This window comes from Carassius gibelio, chromosome B1, assembly GCF_023724105.1.
Source record: "Carassius gibelio isolate Cgi1373 ecotype wild population from Czech Republic chromosome B1, carGib1.2-hapl.c, whole genome shotgun sequence".
Classification (NCBI taxonomy): domain Eukaryota; kingdom Metazoa; phylum Chordata; class Actinopteri; order Cypriniformes; family Cyprinidae; genus Carassius; species Carassius gibelio.
The window spans coordinates 23,140,557-23,162,832 of NC_068396.1; the positions used below are offsets into that span (position 1 = coordinate 23,140,557).

A 22,276-nucleotide genomic window follows, 5' to 3' on the forward strand; every position below is an offset into this window, starting at 1 on the left:
TAAGTGCATTAATAAACCTGCTTTGGAGACCTTGAACATTTCTGTTTTGCAAATCTTTTTTGATTGATCTTTGAGAAAATATTCGTAGTTTTCCTAAGCTGTAAGTCATAACCTTCAGAATTAAAACAAAAAACTTGAAATATTTAAGTTTGTGTGCAATGAATCTAGAATATATGAACGTGTGCTCGTATATATGAACGTATTTCACACATCCAAGTTCCAGGTTATAATTTCCAAAAGTGTGAACATTAATCTCTTCATTTTAGAGTAAGTAGTGAAACGTACCCAAAATAAAAGCTTAAACATCTAAAACAAAAAAAGAAATTACAAAAGCACATACTGTATATAGGGCTCCTCTTTTGGTGAACGTTTTAAGACAGCTTTCAAAATGTCGGCCAGTCAGTGTGAACGCAATGGAGACCCATTATCTTAGTGTGCACTAATCTGATTGACTTGAAAATACAGCAGGTGTGTAGTAAGAAACGCATTAATTGTTTAAAACATCAAGTAGGATAAAACATTATTTTTTATTTTTATAATCTGAGCTCATTAATGGAAGTGAGTTTAATGGGTATGTGAGCTCAATAGGTATGTTTACCCTATTCTCTATTAACTACAACTTTTCCCTCAATAAACTCCCAATTTGTAGCCCATTAATAGTTAGTAAATTAGTTGTTAGGTTTAGGTATGGGTAAGATTAAGGGATCTAAAATATTCTGATACAAATTAAGGTATTTACTGTATGTGGTTTATAATAAACAGCCAATATGCTAGTTATATGCATGCCAATAAGCAAATAGCTAATAGCAATTATTGAAATAAAATGTTACCGAAATGATTTCATAACCAAAATGGACATGACTGAAATATGCTTATTTGGATCAAAACTGACTCAAATAGGCTTAGTGCCAGATGTTGCATGAACAAACTTAAAAACAGTCTCATCACATCAATTTGTTGAAAAAAAGAGTGTTTACAGCAGTATTGTTTTACATTGTTACTGTATGCATTTTATTTAATGTTTGTGCGAAGAAGAAGAAAATAACAAACCTTTAGATATCTTCATATGTGATGGACAGCGGTTATGCCCATCTTTAGTAGCTCCTTTGTAGGCTCTATGATTTATCTTGAGTAAAACAGCTCTATGTTTAATGAAGCATATAACAGAAGTAAAGAGACCTGTTTTACAGAATACATAAACTTGTTTTATATAACCTGCAGTGCACCTGTATATTGTATCTATAGCTGTAAAATCTGAAGCTATAAGAGGAGATGTAGAGAGGAGAAAAACAGCCTTGCGATTAAGGATAAAATCTACTCTGCACAGCTCAAGCAGACAGGAGGAGTCACCCATGAGAATCTCCCTCTCTGTACAAACATGCTGAAGCTCAGCACAAAAGAAGAGTGTTTTCTGCTTACTAACCCTGATGGGAGGAAGTCAATCTCTGGACCTTCTCAAGCAGGGCACAGTGGTCCACTCCTGCTTAGCAGAACATTTGTCTGGCATGCCGATGTATTATTCATCTGGACGGGTTTACAGCTGGATTGGTCCTTGCCATGGCCTGTTTTCTCTCTGTCCATAGTGATGTTCTGATGGCTTAATGATGCGACAGGTCTCTGGGAGGTGGTGGATGCATCTGGCGGCCGCTGACACCTGCCAAAAAGAGAATCTCCTGATGGAAAGAGAGCAGCTGCACAGCAGATGCAGGCTAATAAAACACTGCTCTTTACTGGCCTCTGATTGGCCGGCACATGACAGAGGTGACAGGGAAACAGCTCTTTGTTTAAGCGTAATCACCAGACAGGATGCCGAGGAGAACAAACTGATGTGTTTAACTCGTCTTCCTGTCACACACCTACATTTACCTGATAATGCCAGTGAATGTGAATATTTTATAAGTGACATGCTTTTTTTTGCATCATGAATTTTAAATTCAGATGATGCTTAGGGGCAAATTGCACTGCATTTCACCCTTGAATTTCTAAAACTCTATTTCTTTATCTACATTTTAAAGACAAAGATATTTGTGCTTATAATCGCTGATGGTCTCCATGGATGTGTCTGCCAAATAATAGTTCATTGAACCAGTGAACTGCAAGAACAGCAAATATGCCCACCTGGAGCAGTAAAATATTCATGTCATACCTGGTGTAATGTGGCATCACTAATGCAGCATGATGGCAGATGGAATTTTACTGGGTTGGGTGGCAGCACTACAGAGAGGCCTGTCATATTTAATGGTAGACAGTCCTTGTGACAGTTCACATTAACCGCTGTGGATGCTGAAAATTGTATATGTTTTATATTCCCTTAAGTCAGGCTTTGGATGAAATATCATCAAGAAATTATACTGTAAAATTAGGTCAGGGCTACAAAAAAGGGCTCTAGGGTTCAGCTAAACTGTGGCGGAGGCTTTTAACCAGGGCTCTGAACCGGATCAAGGAAAACGTCAAACGAAATGAACAGGAACAGAAACAGAAACTAAATCAAATTATATAGTTCCAAGCCGAAATGGTTCATAATGTAATTATATCGTTCCATTTAATATTTGAAATTTGCTGTCGACCAATCACGAAAATCAAGTAGTACAGCCTACAAATGTGACGCTGACGCATCCACCGAGTGAAATGCCCGTTCAGCTGTGAACTCATCATAGGTAAGTCACGATGGCAATGCATTACAGTTTATCCAAGGATAGTTTAAGATAGATTCAACAGATCACTCATGCAGCGCTTCTGTGAATGGAGGAAACAAAATAAAACTATAGGCTTACATACAAATTTATATATAGGTATATACATGAAATATATTTCACTTAAATCATTGAAAGATTAAAAAAAATGAATAAAAGGTCATTGTGACGTGTTCCCAAGAAGTAAAATGAGTTTAATTTATTTTGCAAAAGCTTGAAAGGTTTTAATGATCTTGGTGCCTCACGCACACAAAGACACAACATATTTTGTGACATTGCAGCCTATTTATTATCAGAATAAAATACAGTTGAAGAAACAATTGCACTGCTCTGTTGTTCAATCTGTTGCATTCAGCGTGACCACCACCTTACTGTGCTGATAAAGCCGTTGTGAAGGATGATGTTTTATGTCGATTAAAGTACAAAGACTAGCCTATAATAAATTATATTTTAGCATCCAGTTCACAAATATGTAAACATTTAGATTCATGCCGGATTAGAGTGATAGGCATCAGTTTCATTAATTTGTTTTTGGATTGATGATTTTATAGCCTTTATGCATAGCGTTAACTTTAGAGGATTTAGTTTTTTTGTAGAGAGAAATTAATAACTGTGTTTATAATGTATTTAAACATTTTGCTTTTTTTTCTCACTCTCAAAACGCAATCTTATACAAGTTGCCTATAGCATTTTTTAACAATATATATGTTTTGTGGGGTGGAGAATTTGGAAATCATTTTGAAATCTAGTGCCATCCTCTCTTTACCAGTGGTTCTCAACGGTTTTGATTCAAAGGCCCCACTATATTTGTTTAAATATTTTTTCTGATATTTCTCTTGTCAATATGACAACAATTCTTGTTTCTCTCTCTCTCTGTATTTCTCTTTCTCTTTCTCTGTATCTCTCTCTCTCTCTCTCTCTCTCTCTCTTTCTCAACATAGTAGTCAAGGCCCCCTTGTATAAAGTGGTAACTTATTTTCCAATAAAAGCAAAAGCAAAAGCTATGTATTGGGTGGGAAAATAATCTTAGTTTGCATCTTGATTTATTTTATTTTTATTTATTTGTCTTATCGGTCACACTTTATTTTAAGGTCCAATTCTTGCTATTAACAAACCATAAACTACTACTTTTACTCAATTTTCTTTCAGGTAATTTGCTGCTTTTTTCATATTTATTTATTTATTTATTTAGTTGCTAAGTTTAGGTATTAGGCAGGTTTATGGAAGTAGAATATGATCATGCAGAATATGTGCTTTATAATTACTTATAAACAGCCAATATGTTAAGTTAATTGTGAGAATTGTTCCTTATACTAAAGTGTTACTATTTTATTTTATTTTATTTTATTTCAGTTTAGTTTATTATTTAAGTGTGCATAAGTGTGTTATGAAATAATCATTAAACTTTTTAATTTATTATTATTATTATTATTATTATTATTATTATTATTATTATTATTATTATTATTATTATTTATAAATATACTTTTAGAATTTGAACTACTCTACAAGTACACATTCAGTACATTAAAGTGTACTTTGTCATTCTGTGAGTCACACCCGCTTGTTGAGAACCACTTCTCAATGCTTTCTACCACACAAAGTCTTTAAATATCAGCAAACCAGTGACTCACTGAGATTAAAACTCAAATGCTCTGGAACCTCCTGTTCTTAGTTCTCTCTCTCTCTTTGTCTCATTTTGATTCATTTCAGATGTGCCCTCTGCCAGTTATCGAAAACCACAGTCATGAAAACAACTATTTAATTTTGGTGCTTTTGATGCGCAATAACTATTTAGATGAAAATGGTGGGAAATGACAGAAACACACCCAGTTCTCAATCATCTCCAGAAGGTTTTTTTTTCTTTTCTTTTTTTTTCTTGGTCGGCTCAGTCGAACCAGGACTGAACAGTCCCTGTAATTCTCATCAAGCAAACATAGGAAAGCAATGATATAAATCTGTTAAATCTGCAGGATGTTTTCTCCATTTAACACTTTGTTTTACACAAGCTCACAATGACCATCTATTAAATGCTGGAAAATCTGTCTTTGACTGTCATCCGTTTTGAAGTCCCTTTGAGTGGAAATACCTGATCTTTTGTCTGCGCTTTCCTTCCCCACTGATTCGTCGACTCAAAACTTTCTGACTGCTTTCTGAAGAACTTTCCTCAAATATGCAGATGAAACTCACTGTTACCATAGTAGCGTATTATGATATTCAGAAAGAACAACTAACCATTTGGGATGCTAAAATTAGACTAAAGTGTGTGAATGCATGCATGTTTTGTTTTTGTTTTTTGGGTGTGTGTACGTGTGTGTGTGTTTTTTCACTGACTCCAGAATGATAATAAGATTCATTGTCTCCAACTAGACAGAGCAATTAAATTAACTGGAGAAGAAAGCTTCTCTACACCCTCATGCTCTGCACAATTGTTTTCCCTCTAATTAGATGGAAAACTTTCTAGACTAGTGAAAATAAATCTGTGGTAAGTTTGTTTTATTGTGCCGTTTTATTTTTTCCCCAATTAGTCCAAGTATTTTTTTTTCTAAACACATATAAAGAATGCACAATTAGTGCCATTAACACGTACACTAAGCTTTGATCGTATGCTGTCAGTGGCACATAGCAAGACATTGCTCAGTAGGTTAAAAACAATGCTTCAAAACAATTATGTGGTAGTCTGTTTTTTATATGTTTTTATGTGTTTTTACATTTTGACTGAGAAGATAGATTTAGCAGTCATAATCAAGTCTTCCTTAAAGGGATACTTCACCCAAAAATTAAAGATGTGTCCATTTCCCTGTATAGTTTCAAGCCTTTCTGACTATTTCTTATCTAGAAAGCAAAAGAAGGTATTTAACTGTTTTTATTGGTATATTGAAAGTCATCAAGTTTTCATTGAAGACTGGCAATTTTCTTTTTGATTATAAAATAATGCATCCATGCACCATGTGAGACATGCCCCATTGGCTATTGTGATGTCTCATTACTGGATTTATCTTGGCTCAGGAATTTTTTTTTTTGAAGGTTGTTGAGTCAGAATCTCTTTATAGCTACTGATTGATTACCAATTAAGGTTAAGACCTACAGATCAATTATACATACAGAGATTAACATAAAAAAATCAATTGAAATAGTAGTATTTTCACAAGTGGTCTCAAGCTTTATTTAAATGATTTAAAATTGAAACAGTGGTCAAAATTTGACAAGACTTGTTATAGTACCATGGAGTATAGAAAGTACATACTGCACTGTATGTGTATTCTTTGTTCTTTGTCTTGCGCAGTTTTGGTTCCTATTACTTTATCATAAATATTTTACCATTTCTCCTCGTATACTGTAGACTTGATCACCAAAAACATGGAAACCGACAGAAAAAAAAAAAATCAATTATGCTTAACACTTCATTTCATTCATTTTCCCGATGCTCCCTGCTGTCTAGATGTCTTGCACTTCCACACGCTCCATTTTCCTGTATTAAAGAGGGCCGGCTTATCACTGTGTCTGCGAGTCTGTTAGCATTGCATATCTTACATGCAAAGTGATTACAGCAGTGGCAGCACCCAGTCATCCATGAAGACAGCAGCGGTTCACAGATTTGGCTGTACAGCTCTCGGGCGATGGCATTACATGACATGTTGGCAGGAAAAGCTTTATACACATGAGAGACAGAAAGCATGGAAGCGGTGCATCAGAGGCTACACAAACCCTCAGGGCCACTTCAGATAACCTTCTCACTTCCATGGAGTTAAATATGGGTTGGCGTTGGACTCCCTCTTATACACGACAACTGAATTTTTGCAGTCTATGTTGTTTTATGAATGTTGTTGAGATCATGCCAAAGTTGCCATATTACTGTGTATAGCCACCACGGGTTCTAATTCAGATATCTTCCCAGAAGAGCCCTGCTGAATTCGGTTCCTCTATTGTGTCTTTCTCAGAAAGACCCTTCACACGCTCCTTCATTAAAGGGAGGCTGCAGTCCTGTAGTTCCACAGGTTTGATTGGGCCATGACTGTAAAAAAGGCACCAATCTGCACTCCATCCATCCACTTCCTCTTGAACATGCCTTGTGCTGAACTGAGCTGATTTCTCTTCACTCACAGTGGAGCTGGAGGTCCAGCTATCTCTGATGATGTCTCACGTTAGAAGTGTGACAGGCTGAGTGAGAATTTGCAAGGAGCTCCTTCCACATGTGCCCTTTTTACTTTTTTTTTCACCATATAGCCTCTGACTTCTCAGAGTTGTGATGAGATAATTGACCTCCATTAAGACAAAGATAATGCAGAACTTAAAGTGGTTTGAAGTGTGTAATTACCCCACTTTACCTGGACCTTGTCTATTTATACCATGTCTAAGATTCAGACTAAAAGGTTCGACCTCCTAAAATGATCATACTGAAAAATACCTAATTATAATAATTTAATTCTTGAAAAGAAAAACCTTACAGAGATCATAGAGGAAACATAGTCATGCAGGTTTGGAACAATGTGTTCCTGTGGCTCAGCGGTACAGCATTGTGTTAACAGCACAAAAGGTTGTGGGTTCAATTCACAGGGAACACACATACTTGTTAAAAAAAAAATTTGTAATCTGATTGCACTGGAAGTTGCTTTAGATAAAAGTGTATGCTAAATGCATAAATGTCACAACATGATGCTGGGTAAATGATGACAGAATTTTGGATCAACTATCCCTTTATATATTGTTTTTAGAATAAAATATGTTGATAAAACTGAGACCTCACAGCAAATTAGATTGGCTCTTTTGTTACCAGATTGTGGCTTATATACTGTAGCTTATATTGTATAGATGTGTCTGCTGTCAAAGAGACATCACCTCACGCCTGATTTTGTACATTCTTTCAGTAGATACCTTTGACATTAGCTAAAGGCAGCATGCACATGCAACACATGCATCTATCGCTAAATGCTTCATATTAAAAGATTTTACAAGTAGCAAGCCATGACAGAGAGAAAACCACTGCTGCATGCCATGAAGGGAATTTGTACAGTTCAAATATATCTGACCCATGATTAAGATAAGTGTGAATGGCTCATATGAAGACTATGAAATGTATCTTCAGGTTCAGCGGAGGGCTTCTCTCATGGCATCCAGGTCCCATGCAAAGGTTAAGCCTTAATGGCTTTGATTTACTCCATTAAAATCCTTAAGGATGACAAATGGGGCCGTATAGCACTTCAGTGTCATTGTTATCAAGGAAATGTCTGATTTATGCCAGCTCAATGATGGCTGCCCTAACCCTGACATGTTCCGGAGGTCCTGGAAAATAAATGGCTAAGCTATGAAACCGGAGGCAAATGACCGCAATAAACGCCTCTCCCAAGTCCCAGCCACCCACTGAGGCGATCCATTTGTTAAAGTGGGAAGTGAGGTCAGGCCTGGACGGTCCCAGAGTGCCTGTTGAGGCTTGGCAGATGGTGGCCCAAGTGCGGACCAATTAAAAAAGACCTGTATGTGTGCTGGGAGCAAAAGTGGCCGTGTTCTGTGTTTGGATATAAGCTCTTGAGAGGAAAGCGACCCAGGAGTGTTGCACTGGAGCCAGATAAGGCCCACCTGAGAGAATAGATCCCACACCAGTACTGTTTGCTCACAATTACATATTTCACCCCCCTGAAGTAGAGTGAACAAAAGTAAAAACTTGTGCTATGATGTACAAAAATGTTTTGGTGATAAATTTTTATACTTGAAAATTGAGTACATTTAAAAATTTAAAAATAATTTAAATATGCTTTAAGAATCAAGAAAATGTAACAAAAAAGTTCAAAAAGATTCAAATAATTAGATCAACTAATCTCAGAAATAAAATTGACTAATTATAATTAAAATCCTTAAGCAGTTCAATAGTAATTCAATAGTACATCAGAAACACTAAAACAAAGAGTAGATTTCATTTACATGCTCTATATACAAATGTCCAAATGTTCTAACTGTTCTTACAATTTACTCCATGAATACTTTACAATAAATGTAACAAAACCAAATGGTAAACAAAACACACTTTTTTTAAAATATACATTTGCCCAATTTTTCCGTAACTCCAATTCAACCATAAACTGTGGATATTAATTCAGTTGATTCGTTTGAACAGCTGATTCTTTCAGGAAATATGCGACTGTCTTCATGAATGGATAACTAAATCATTGAATCACTAAATTTAAAAATACTGCTTTGTTTGCTTGGAGATGCACAGCAGACAAACAGTTTCAAACAAACTTTGTTTGAAACTATTTTCATTGACGAAATAGAGCAAACTCAGACAATATTGTTAATATTGTTAAAAGGTTAGATTACCCGATAATCTAAATTGTCATTAATAACTCGCCTCTCACAACAGACACGGAAGAGAAGACAATGATGAATAAAGTCGTAGTTTTTTCTATTTTTGGGCCAAAATATATTTTCAATGCTTCAAAATATTCTAACTGACCCTCTGATGTCACATGACTACTTTGATGATGTTTTTCTTACCTTTCTGGACATGGACAGTATACTGTGCACACAGTTTCAATGGAGGGACTGAGAGCTCTCGGACTAAATCTAAAATATCTTAAACTGTGTTCCGAAGATAAACAGAGGTCTTACGGGTTTGGAACAACATGAGGGTGAGTTATGACATAATTTTGATTATTGGGTGAACTTACCCTTAAAATTGTATGTCACTTAATGTTAACTTCTTGTTTATTTAACTGTTGTATTAATTTAATATCACATTTGCAAACTCCCTTAATAATCTAAATATTAGAGGAGGATTTGTGATCTTGCGTAACTCAGCAATGAACAAAACTCCAGTATTTTGAGCAGTGAGAGGATTTTGATAAACATTGCTTTCAAGGAATCAACATATGTCTGCGATAGTGGTTCTCAATCTTAAATTATTTCCCCCTTAGATTGATTTTTTCAATTTTTACCTTTGTAGAGGCCAACAATTCTAGCCTTATTAATTTTATGTCATGTTTATGTTAGTCAGCTGCAAATATGTCTTGACCCCAAAAAAATTCTAACAAAACGTTTCTCAGTGGTTTACAGTAGTATCAAATGTACTTAAAAATACTAAAAGTTTATCAAAGTTTGACTCCAAGAAAGGCCCCGTTTTTCAAAATGGCTGCTGCCAGGTCCTTAAAATGACCATTACTCCTTGGTTTTCCTCCTAGACCAGAAATATTGGTGCCTGATACATGTTTTTGCCATGTAATATTATAACTAGCATATTTGCATGATAGATAAGTGATTACAAGTCCAATTATATATTAAATCAATTGGTGACAAGCATATTTATGAGGAAAATATGTACAATTTCCCTTAAGTACATGCAGGTACATGTAAAAAAAAATTAGAATATCATGGAAAAGTTATTTATTTTTTGTAATTTAATTTTAAAAAGCAAACCTTTTATATTTTAAATTTATTGCACATGCACAAACTGAAATATGTAAAGAGTTTTTGTTTGAGTTCTGATGGTTACGACTTGAATTTGAATATTTTCTCAAAGATCAATCAAAAAAAGATTTACAAAACAGAAATGTTCAAGATCTCCAAAGTAGGTTTAATTATGCTATCAATACTTGGTTAGGGCTCCTTTTGCAATTACTGTCTGTGGCACTGCAGGTTGCTTTGATGGAGCCTTCAGCTCCTCTGTATTGTTTTTCAGATGTTACTTATCTTCCTCTTCACAATACCCCATAGATTCTCTGTGAGGTTCAGGTCAGGTGAGTTGGCTGGCCAATCAAGAACAATAATATCATGGTCAGCAAATCACTTGGAAGTGGTTTTGGCACTATGGGTAGGTTGTGAGGGTTTTGTACTTTGTTTTATGTTTTGTTTCTTGTGTCTAGAATCAGAATATGGCTTTGTTGATTGTTTTCTCGGCCATGTGCTCCTTTAGCCCCTCCTCCTTGTTTCCTGTTTACCACACCCCCTCGTCAGCCTGGTCAGTCTTATTGTGCTCAACTGTCCCTCATGTATTTTCCTCCTTATTTATAGTGCCCCTTACCCTTTTTTGTTTGCTGGTTCATGGTCATTCACACCCTCTCTGTCTCTGTATGTGGCTGAATACGCGCCCGTGTCTCCCTGTCTGGTTGGTCTTGTGCCCTTGTCTAGTCCTTGTAGTTCTATGTTTTTGTCTTGCTCCTTATTTTAGTAATTTGTTTGTTCTTGCTTTTGCCTTTTATTTGTAATATTTATTTGGCTTTTCTAGTCTTGATTCTTGTTGGTTAAACTGGTAATTTCTTATCTTGTTACTTAACCTTTTATTAGTTCATTGGCTTATATCTTTCCTTATCTTGAGTTTAATTTGTGTTTTTGTGGAGCTTTGTCCGGTCTAGTTTTGTGTTCGAGTTCCTGACCTGTCCCTGTGTGTCCTGCCCTGGTTTTACCTGCCTGGCACTTGGTCTGTTTCAGAGTCAGTGTTTAACAAGTGTCTGAGATCTGCTCTACAGTGCCTTGTGTGGTCTTCTCCATCAGCCTGGTTTTGCTGCCCCCTCTGTTGCCAAGTATTCTGCCAGTTGTTTCATGAAGCTTTCCCAGTGGCCTCCCCTAGCTGTTCCTGTTAACTGTTATCCTGTTGTGTTATCTATTGTTCACTTCACTTTCCTCTTGTATCAGTCTGTTTTTTCAATAAAACCTTATTACCTCCCAATGAAATTGGGTCCTCCCTCCTAGATCCCTGACATAGGTGCTAATTTCCTGCTGCAAAATTAAATCAGCATCTCCATTAAGCTTGTCAGCAGATGGAAGCATAAAGTGCTACAAAATCTCCTGGTAGATGGCTGCATTGACTTTGGACTTGATGAAACATAATGAACCAACACCAGCAGACGTCACGGCACTCAAATCATCACTGACTTCAGAAACTTCACACTGGACTTTGGATTCTGTGCCTCTCCAGTCTTCCTCCAGACCTTGAATTCCAAATGAAATGCAAAATTAACTTTCATCTGAAAAGAGGACTGTGAACCACTGAGCAACAGTCCAGTTATTTTTCTCCTTATCCCAGGTGAAATGCTTCTGATGTTTTTTTTTTTAGTTTTTTTTTTTTTTTTTTTTTTTGGTTCTGGAGTGGCTTAGTTTTAGGAATGTGACAGCTGTAGCCCTTTTCTTGAAGATGTCTGAGCTTGATGACTCTTAATGCACTGACTCCGGCTTCAGCCCACTCCTTGTGAAGCTCTCCCAAGTTCTTGAATCTGCTTTTCCTGACAATCTTCCCAAGGCTGAAGTTATCCCTGTTGCTTATGCACTTTTTCCTACCACACTTTTTCCTTCCAGTCAACCTTCTAAATATATTTTGATACAGCACTCTGTGAACAGCCAGCCCTTTCAGCAATGACCTTCTGTGGCTTAACCTCCTAGTGGAGGGTGATGACGATTGTCTTCTGGACAACTGTCAAGTCAGTAGTCTTTCCCACAATTGAGGTTGCATGTTCTGAACTAGCCCGGGAGGTACCCAGTATTTATACTCATAATTAATAAAACTAATCAAGCTCAAAATGGAATATTCAAATTTTTTGAGATACTGAATTTTTTATTTTCCTAAGCTGTAAGTCGTAACAAACAGAATTAAAACAAAACAAAAAAAAGTTTACTTTTTTAAATTAAATTACAAAAAATAAAGAACTTTTCTTTTAAGTAGTCAAGGATGAATTTTGTTTGAGCAAAATGGTATACACTGTGCTGCCAACAACATTACAATGAGTCACGCAATATCAAATGTCAATATTCTATTCGACCACCTTCTGAATTGCTGAAAATGGTGAATTTAGGTTTGTTGGGTTTAGTATAATGCCACCTTTATACTCTAAAACATCTATAAAGGATGCATTACATATTAATTACCTTATTAAAATTGAAAAGAGTGACCATTTTAGAGGTTTCACACACAGGCCTCTGTTCGGGCTAATACAGGGTTGTTTATGATCAAAGTTATGATCAAAGTTATACAACTCCAATTTAAGTTACTTTTGGGTGCAATAACTTTTACATTGAATGTAAAGTCTGTGTTTTAGCAAAACAAGTTACATGACATAGGCTAAATTGTTTACATCTCTGGTTCACCCCAAACAATAATAAAACCTTACAGTATTGTCACAAAATCATGTATTTCATAAGTATGTAATCATGTCAGTGCAATTTAGACAAGTCCAATGGATTCACAGACACAGAAAACATGGGGTTAGACACCAAGATTACTTGACTAAGTCAAATAATGAAGGAGTTAGGATATTTTAAGGGCTCCCTGACCACCTTGGACGCCATCTTGAAAATTACACCTTTCTAGTGGTCAAACTTTGGTAAACTTTTAGTATGTTATTAAGGACACCTAATACTACAAAAAACAGCTGAGATTCCTTTTGTTAGAATTTTTTTAGGGTTAGGTGTTTTATTTTCATATATGCAGCAGTCTGTCATATTCTTAATATTCCATTAAGTGTATTATCCATATAATAAATATGCAATAAATAAAGCAATAAATGATAGCAAATCGAAGTGATACTTGCAGATTTAAAAATAAAACCACCAGTCAATGGCAGCAAGTAGCTGTCTTAATGAGGTAGGCACTGCATAATTAATTCATTTATTCATTCAGTAACAAGGCAAAAAGCTATAGTTATGAATGGTTTATTAATCACTGACTCTCAGGATCATTAAAAGCAGCAGATTCGTTCACTAACGAAACACCGCTGTATGTTGCTTGGAGACGCACACCGGATGATAGGATTGTAACTATTATTTCAATTAAAAATAGAACAAACATGACAATATTCTGTTTCAAAAGTAGGCTACATTTAAAACGTAAAATATTAACTAAATATTACCTATTTTTGTTGAACCGTTGTAAAAAAAATTAATGGCACATTTGCTATAGATTGGATATTCAGGGAAATGTGCCTTCTTGCTTGTTCTTAAAAATGAAAACAATAACACACAGAGAGTGTGTCTGTAAGAGAGTTTAAATTGATCTCAGTCCATGTCAGTGTTTGCTCTTTATGCTATTAATTGAAGATCCATTTTTAACGAAACATTGAACAGCAGCATGATTCGCTAAAGCAGCATATTCAGCATACGCACTGCTTGTGTGGATGCCATGGGTTTTGACTGCAAAAGATGAGTTAAGCTGATTGGATGAATGTATTTGACCATTTACGGCACTTCCATTTTCCTGCTTTTACATTAGAAGTGGCATTTTGCTTGTCAGAAATACATGTTTGGTTTAAGTTGGGGTAGAATTAAATGAATGCCAAAACTCAGAATTTTGTTTGCGTACCCACCTCCATCTTCTCACTTACCTCCAGGGGTACACATACCCCAGTTTAAGAACCACTGCATTACTTAATGCTGCAAAAGCAAATAAGTAGAAATCTTTGAAGCTCCCCCGAGTGCAAACACAAATATGCTGATCAGGTTAGTTGCACTGGTGCTCCTAAATATTTATTGATAGTAACACACAGTAGTTTTCAATCGCAAATGCGAATGAAATGGTTGCAAAAACTAGGGATGCATCGATACAATTTTTTCAGAACCGATACGATACCTAAAATTCTGAGTATCTGCCGATACCAATCCAATCTCTGTAATAAAATTTCTATACTTCTCTGTGTTGACCTGATCACCTCACTTTTGTGTATTAATTACAATCTACTATATATAAATAAAAATAACACATTAAAAAATATATAGTCATAATCTATGACAAAAATACTATTATAAACTAGGTTAGTGGATAATTCAGCAGCAAAAGATACTCTAGATTCTAGAAAAATAATGGGTGCACAATAATTTAATAAAATCTAGTGAAATATTTTATTTACAAATAAAAGTGAAAAAGTCTAAACTCTGGTAAAATGTTGCACATTGTTGTAAAATACATTCATGTAAAAACAAGTATATAAATCTATATAGAAATATGTTAAAAAAAATAATTATACGTATAGCTCAGTATTAAAGGCAGCAACATATGATAGATAGGACAGAACAAGAAAGACTATCAATAATCTTTAATTGCACAGAAAAGTAATATAATACTAAAGGTGCCCAAACACTGTAGAGCATCACAGAGCGCTTATGCTCATCCCATGCACAGAATGATGAGCTTGAAACAACACAGAGTCACAGTGTGCAGGCTGCGCTCCGAATCCACATAGAAAAGTTAGTGCAACACACATGTTGCTCTGCTCATGTTCATCTTCAGTTTGCTCTTCACAGCAGTTCAGTCAGTGTACTGTGTGAGTAAATGAATTACTCCGGGATATTGGTTAATTTAGACTCGTTAAAAAAGTGAACAATTTAAGTAATTTGTGGATTAATAATTACTGGAAGTGCGAACTGTTCAAACGATTCAGTCCGAACTGGTGAACTGGTTCAATCTGTTTACTAAGAACAACCGGTTAAATCGAACGATTCATTCACGAACCGGACATCACTAGTACAAAGGGAAAAGATATTGATATGTAGTGTATTAAATCTGTGCGTTGGTTTATTGAGCATTTTCTTTGAACAGTTTTAAACCTCAGTAAACCTAAAGAGAGTTTAATCGTTTTGACTGTAGTAACCGAATGCGACACGCAGTTTGATTGCTGAACAGAGGATGACAGACAGCCGAAGGGGAAAGAAGAGTTTATGTGAACTGAATTTAATGACTTCAATATCAATCTGTACCTCATATGGAACTGTGGAACAGCTTCAGAACACTTGAAATATGTCTATGAAAATTTTTTGGTGCAAAATAATGTTTTTGTGCCGTTTTTGTGGGGTTCAACAATAACACAGAATAGTATACGCACAATATCGGATTTGGATCGGTCTTGTCTGACCAATACCCAATCCGCAGAAAATGCCAGTATCGGAGTCGATACCGATCCAGCGTATTGGATCGATGCATCCCTAACAAAAATGGATTGATTTGCTACAAAAGGCCATGTGAGGCACTTTTTTATTACGGATGGATATGGTTTATTTGGACTACCTTTGAACAGCTGAATGCTACCACCTGTCCAATGCCATTATAAAGCTTGCCACGAGGTTGAGTATAGAGCTAATTTAAATTTGTTGGTGAACTAACTTGTAAGTTGAATACTTATTTTTTTAATTAAATATACTTAAATAGCACAAGTACATAATAGTAATGTAGATTTTTACTCATTCATTTTGGAAAAACAAACTCAAATAATTTCTTATATGATTTTCAGAGATTGTATTAAGGTAATACAAGTTTTTATTTTTGTGATATGTGATTTGTGAAGGCAGCGCAATTTGTTTTGTGCTTCATTTTGTTTCCAGTGAGGGTGAATGTATGAGTCTGTAATGTGGGAGTTGATATGGTACCTTTAGGTCTTCATTAGCCGGAAAGGAATAAGATTGACTCCAGAATTGGGGTGATTTTCTGCACTAAGGTCTTCTGTTCAGAGATATCTGCTCCTAAGGGTGTGAACTAAACCATGTTCTCTCATGAAAGCCTTGAGGGAAATGGCTGAAGCTTCACAATCTGAGAAGCAGTAAAATGCTAAACATTGCCCTCATGGGAAAGCTGCTGCCAAACAGCAAGGCGCTAACTAGATTTACTTGCGTAATTAAATGAAAAAATAGGAGCTAAATGCATGTGTCTCATATAGATCTCGCAAACTGCTTTGGCCTAAAAACTATTTTAGGCTTTTTCAGGGATGCTGTATGTGTGATAATTTGCTTTAACACATGCATTTTTGAAGGGCATTGAAAGAATTAAACCCCTATTCTAGTTCCTTCCATTGCTGTTCTACTTAAACCCAGTGGGAAATTCTCTTCCCATCTTAAGCAGACAGTGGAGCCAGCAGTTATTACATTACCCAATTTCTTCACTGATAGCGATATTAACAGTCTTCCCACTATAGGTTCTTTTTCACTAGCTCCATTTTGCTTTTAAAAGATTTGCATTTGGAGCTCTGAGAACTTGGGGATTTTATTTCTCTTGAGCTCGGACACAATTGAAAGGAAGCACATAAAAGAAGCAAAGGACAAGGGGCATTAATCTCTCTGCGTAGTGTTCATATTGAAACATTTTAGTGCTCATGATGCCGTGTCCATGGTTAAAAGTTCCATAATAACACCTCTCCTTGGCAAACACACACACAGAATCTCTTGAAGTCATATATCATAATTTCTGAGCACTTTGCTCCTTGTTGGAAATGGTGTTCACCCTCGCTCGCTCTTTAAACGTATTAGGTCCAATATAAAGGGGTCAGAGTCCCTCTGCTTTCTTGATGATACATGTTTTTTTTCTTGCAGAAGTCCTAGTCTGATATCAGGACGTGGTGCGCCCAGTCTCAAATCCATTTTGTTCTCCATGCAAGGCGGTTGCCGGGGTAAATACTGTGATTTGATAGATGGCACTCATTAATAGAAGGTGCCTGCAGCCTTTGAGTAATAGCCCTTTGGTTTCTTTTCCCCATGTTGTTTAATCTGCAGAAACAAAGAGGTATTTGTGTCCCATGCTAGTAGAAGCCAAATTGATATTTTAACACGGTGTTTAAGCATCTGGGACATAGCTGGTGTGTTTTGCCCTTCTGGCTTTATTGAAAGAGGAAAGATCAAAGGAGGAATGTGTACGTTATTTAATTCATTGACTCAGATGACACAGGTCCAGGCCGTGTAGTTTCCTCCTCAGCGGTTTCTGGTTCGCAGCATTTCTGTCAAGGGACATGGGATTGAGCTGTTGTTATAAGGCATGGCTCCCCCGTTCATGTCCCATTCAGTCCCATATCTCAGGAGATGTTTGCTTTAATTACGCTGTGTTCTCCTTATCGCTCGAGACGACTGCACCATACAGCTCCACATTGTTATACCTCATGGGGAAATCTGCTGCTCTTGCTATTTTATACATTAACTAAACTCGGTTTATTACTCCCACAGCAGCTCAAAGCGATCACAGACTTGGTCGCTACATTATTAAGGTCTAAAATGTTTTTGACCAATCCCACCTTAGCTACAGTTGCTGTTGGCCATTTTCTCAGATGCTTTTGATCTTTTCTTATGTAAGTATATGAAAGATCTGTGTGTTTGATTAGTTTTAACTGCAGTTTTACAGAAATCATCCAAAAGTATAGTTGTTGCCTCAAGGTACTGAGAAGGGATACAGGCAGATTTTTTTTCTTCTTCTTCTTTTTCTTCTTCTTCTTGTTCCAAATCATTAAATTGAGAAATTCACACTTTTGATTACTCCAACAGTATCCCAGTGAATGCATTGTAGAAATGTTAGAAACAGTTTTGTCTTACTTCAGTGGTATCATTTGTAATTACTTTCAGATGTTACTTTTCTTTTTTCAGTTGACTGATAAGTTTTTGCCTCATTCTAATTAACAATCTCTGCAGTTTTTAATCTTGTTACTGCATAATTTAACAATTTCTTGATAAAACTGCTTTGTAATGTCATGATTCTATCAAGCCCATGTGAGAATAATACCCAATTCACTTTTTACTACTTATGAAACTGTAAAGCACAACATTAACCAATAGGGTGGAGCTTAACAGATAAAAGGAAGCCTTTACAGTAGTTTTTGAGTAATAAGCATATAGTATAATAAGTAATAAGCAGTAATGAGTGATAAGCAGACTGCACAAGTAATAAGCAGACTGCATAAATAGATATGAGTGAATTAATAGGAGAAGTATTGTATAATCTAATGTTGAGAATGTTGTTCGGATGAATGTTGTTCGACTTGAATGGCTTCCTCTGACTCTCAGGCCAGGTTTCGTTTCTTGGGGTCAATAACATGCATTCAGGTGCAGCAAAGTCTCCATCTTAGCTTCTGCCCTCTCACTATAGAGTCTGCAGTGCTCATCTTTTCTGTTCCCTTAAGCAGCAGAATTGAATGTCAGTTGTGCCAGAGTATAGCGGAAAGGCTCTGACCTCTGCTTTGTTTGCGAATCACGGCTGGAAATAATTACACGTCTCATCTGATAATTGTTCACTCTCATCCCGCCAGAAGCATCAAAGACCTGAAGGAATACGTATCATTCGCAATTAATGGACATAAGAATGGGCACTTTTCAAAGGGCAGGTTAATAGCAAGACAGCATTCTCAAGCGTCCGATATTTTGCTTCACTCTTGATCTAATTCAACTTATTTCCCAATGTGAATAACTCCCACTGAAAAATTAAATACTATACATGCTGTTTCTGCATCCTTGTCTAATCAGGTTAATCCAGTGCAGTCCAACACAGGGTGGTTTTAAATGTAATTCTTGAAGCGTGACATCTCATAATCAGATATGATTGGAGGACAAGTGTCATATGAGGATATAAGGTCATAAGTTATGTGCCTGTAACTTTGTATTATGCCAGATAAAAGATGCTAATTTCAGTTAAATGCAATCCAATTGGGATAAGCTTATTTTGCGGGACTTGCCACTCCTGTAAACAGCTGGGGCAATGGTCTGTTCATTACATGTACAAGTGAGCATTGCACATTTTTGACATTTTAGCATCTTTCAGAGGAGGCACAAATGGAGCATGTTAATCTTCCTTAAAAACACAGATGCTTTCTTAAAACCATTGCTCATGCAGAGCAACCCTCACTTTAAATGTGTGTGTGTGGCCTCGCTGAGCAATAGTGCATTGACTTCAAATGACTTTGGCCAGATCTGTATTCTCAACCAGTTCCACTTCTTTCTAAAATCTTGTTACAGTGGCATAAAAGTTAAAAAAAAACCACCAGATCAGTTTTTTAATGTGATTCTAAATCTAAAACATATCTGACATTTTTTCATCTTACCAAAATGTCACAATTTTCTGTCATTAATATCCACAGTTATTAAATATTTGTTCATGTGTAAACAAGATTATCTTGAAGCAGCTATATGTCAAGCATTTGTGAAATGTATTTTTGTTACATGCTTCACTCTCAGAACATTATGTGCAAAAAATTTACCTTTAGGGGTTCAACAGCTTATTACTGTGGTGGTAACTCTTTTTAGAGGGTACATATTGTGCCATTTAGGTACTAATACGTACAAACTAGATAATAATATGTACCTTTATACTACTAGTAGGCACCCCTTAGGGGTAAATTAGGTACAAAATCTTTTGAAAGGGTACCGCCCCTGTGACAGATTTTTTTCCCGAAAGTATATCCTTAAAGGGATCATATGATGTTGCTAAAAATCGACATTATTTTGTGTATTAATGTAATGAAATGTGTTATGTGGTTTAAGGTTAAAAAACATTACTTTCCACATACTGTGCATAATTGATTCCCCTCTATGCCCCTCCTTTCTGAAATGTGTAATTTTTTACAAATCATATTGGTCGGAAAAGCGAGGTATACACTGATTGGCCAGCTATCCAGTGCATTGTGATTGGCTGAATACCTCAAAGGTGTGACAGAAATGTTACGCCACTTACCATACTTTGATGATGTGTATCGGAGCGCCAAGACAAAACCAATAAAACCCATTACAAATGAGGCATCCAGTGGGGACATATTTACTGATTATAATGACTTATACTGTCTTTTTAAGCGTTGCGTTGCATCTCGCTGTGTAAACATAAAACTATGTTTGCATTTGTGATTGGCATTTTGCACTTGGACAGTGTTATGCAAATCTTCCCATACAGTGAGGTAGACATGTGGGAGCGTGTTTAAACAAGGCATTTTGGGAGGGCATTGACAAGTAACTTTAGTCTTGCAACTTTCTTATCTATTCAAGAATGGTTTGTAACACTCCAAAGAGAAAGGAAAACTTGAAATCTCATCATATGACCCCTTTAAAGTCCATGTGAATCTGGAAGTTGCTAGTGACTTCAGTATTGTGATATGATTTTATTATTTTTGTAGTATTCTCATAGCTTCATAAAATTAATGTTGAACCACTGAGGTCACATGGACTATTTAAACAATGTCCCTACTACCTTTCTGTGCCTTGAATGTGTCAATTGCGTTGCTGTCTATGCAGAGTCGGAAAGCGCTCGGTTGCATCAAAAATATCTTAATTTGTGTTTTGAAGATGAATGAAGGTCTTACAGATTTGGAACAATCATGAGGGTGAGTAATTAATGACAGAATTTAAATTTTTGTTTGAACTATCTCTTTAAGGGTACATATTATTTCTCCTATTATCTACGATAAGATTCTAATATGCACCTTTTATGGGGTAGATAAGGTACAAAGTTGTCCCTATAAATGTATTGCCTCAGTGATAATCTGTTGTACATTTTATGCACAATTTTTCCTGATAATGAAGGAAACGTCAAAAAAAAAAAAAAGTTGTATGCATGAGTAGTCTTCTGCTCCTTTGAAAAATTAATTGGATACTTGTGATGTTTTGTGAAGATTTTTCTAAGACCAAGTTCACACATTCATGTAATGTTCAGTGCTGTCATGTTAAACACTGTGAGCACTGAGTACTAAAAACTAGTCTAGATGTGCTGACAGTCTGTAGCCTTGGTGCATGATTGTTGTAACACAACTGGTTATGATGGGACAAAAAATTTGATATGTGTCAAGAGATCAAATATGTGCATTGTGCTTTGCTGTGTTAAAAGCATCCAAAATGTCCATATGCCCCTAAATTCAGTCTTAGACGGTGATGAAGAGCAGTTAGCTGCACTCCCTCCATTCAAATGCAGATTGCAAACTCTGGCCAGCTGCCAGCTTTACCAGATGAACACTGAATACTTGGGAATGGAGCTCCTCTGTCAGAAATGATGGACCCAGGAAAGCGGCTTCACAGTGAGGCCTGTTACTGCAGGCCTGAATAATGGATAGGGTTCAAAAGGTCTTGCTGACAGGGACAGGAGAGCCACACCGAGGAAACCCACATAAATTCTTCCACCAGACGCTTAATCTCAGACTGACGGCAAGTTTTAGACCCCTCATGGTTTATTCAGAAAGCTGAGATAGGTTAATTTCAGCTCTGCAAGAGGTCTGCTTCAAAGTAAAGGGTAATGTAAATATGCAATAGTCAGTGCCCTTAAAATATGAATACACTTTTGCTCTCAGAGCTGGAAAAAGTTAAATATAGTAAATTCAATTTTTGCCATTTGTGTGTATATAGGATGCATACATAATATGTTTAGAAATTTATGTTTTTTTCTTAAGGAAATTATTGCCTCTTACATGAATGTCTTAGTGTTGCTCAGTGATGCAGCCTTTTTCTGCTTTTGTCCACATAGGCAAGTGTGTATTCACATTAGCTTTGCGTCTCATGCACCGGACACTTTCCAGCAGGGGAGGGGTGCAGATTTATCGGGTTTGTACAGTCTCATAAAGATTTCACAGGCAAGCTCTAGGGGGATTAGATGAATTAAAAGTTGACTCTCTGCGTACTAAGTGTGTGTGCGCGCTTGGACATTATTAGCGATGGGGCTAAGGAAGTATAATTAAATACAGCCGCACAATGCAGTCTCAAACTACATCAAAGACAATCCATTCCGGTCCCTGGTGCCTAAATTTAAAAGTAAATATGGAGAAATCTCAGCTTCCCTTCAGTCTCGCTGGAGATAGATGAAGTTTTATGAGGAGTTAGATGCTTTTCCATCGATTGAGGCACAAAGAGAGTTACAGTTCAGATGACTAACTTTCTTTTATCTTGTGGTC

At 36.3% G+C, this 22,276-nt stretch overlaps 1 protein-coding gene across 1 annotated transcript in view; it reads left to right on the forward strand.

Annotated features, from left to right (window-relative positions):
• The window catches only part of galntl6 (polypeptide N-acetylgalactosaminyltransferase like 6), a 203,812-nt gene that overhangs the window by 97,886 nt on the left and 83,650 nt on the right, over positions 1–22,276 (forward strand). The window lies entirely within an intron of this gene.